Raw genomic sequence first — 1,470 nt, 5'->3', positions numbered from 1 at the left:
AACTTAATCAATAAAGAAAAAAAAAGGAAAAAGAAAAAAAAGCATGTCTTTATTATCTCTTTTATGAATAAAGCTTACAGCTAAAGACTTTTTTTTCACTACTCATTTATGTTAGCTATAACGAAACTACATCAAATTTTATCAATTCATGTTTGTACAATCCTATATTATGCTCTTACACCCCAAACAACAAGAAAATACCTTATCAGTAAGTTATGGTGCACAGTCAATTTAAATTACAAAAATGATCTCATGGGTATTTGATGACAATTCTGGATCTATAATTTACTTGTAAATTCTGCAGATGTATTTATATTTATCAATTAGAGAGATTAACAGAGCCATGTTTTTTAATGCAAGACAAGAAACCTCAAAAAGAGTGGCAAATGGGGATGAATATAGGGGTATATTTTAAATCCACTGATGAAGAAATTTACCTATTTATTTATATGGTTCTTTTTCTCCAACTGTGCTGAATCCAACTTGCTAGGCATGCTTAAAAAATATTGCACTGAAGTGTGATGCTACTGAGAAAATATTTTTACAAGGCTGTAAACTTTGGCCACAGACATTTTGGATAGTTCATGACTGAAAATTTCAATACAGTGCATTTAGTCTGGAGCTTTTATGTTTAGCCTCCTTGTTCTTGGCTCAATGAAAGATCACCTTTTATCTGACTTGTATTCTCATCATAGCTGTGTGACATGGTAAATCTAATACTCACAAACATCTGGAAGTTGAACTTCTTGGAATACTCTTTAATAGGGACACTCATGTTTTCATTTTGTTTTTGTTTGTTACTAAAGAAAACTGAGTGAGAACCCAAATTCCAGAACTTTAGTTCTTGATGGAATATGTGCCAGTGGAGACTATTGCCTCCTGGTTATGCCATGAGAATCTTCGCTGTTCTTTATGATTCACCTGGAATTACAATTTAGTTGTAAATACAAAGCCTTGAATGTAACATTTTACATGACCACTCTTATTACAAATACTAGAGGCCCAATGCACGGATTCGTACACTGGTGAGGGGTGTGACCTGTGGGGATTGGCTAGCTGTGGGAGCACCGCTCATCCCAGTCAGCCAAGTGGCACGCCCACTGTGGGAGCGCACTGACCACCAGGGGGCAGCTCCTGCATTGAGTGTCTGCCCCCTGGTGGTCAGTGCGCATTATAGCAACTGGTCGACCGGTTGTTCTGGTCGTTCCACAGTTGGGTCGCTGGGCTTTTATATATATAGATAACATATGGCAGGCCTTTCCTTAGAGACTTTGATTACTTATCACCTTGGGTAATTGGATGAATTTGGAGATTGAGAGCCCAAGAATACTAGGTGTATCAGTTAATAAGGTGGCTTTTTTTCAATAGATAGAGATACACATATGTTGATATATATGGGATTTGATATGTATGCTAGTTTGTTGTATTGACAACAAGCTTCAAAACTTCATATGTCAAATTTGCTGAAGA

The sequence above is a fragment of the Myotis brandtii genome, unplaced genomic scaffold, assembly GCF_000412655.1.
Source record: "Myotis brandtii unplaced genomic scaffold, ASM41265v1 scaffold344, whole genome shotgun sequence".
Lineage (NCBI taxonomy): Eukaryota > Metazoa > Chordata > Mammalia > Chiroptera > Vespertilionidae > Myotis > Myotis brandtii.
The sequence above is the reverse complement of the archived record's forward strand: the minus strand, read 5'-3'. Positions refer to the sequence as shown.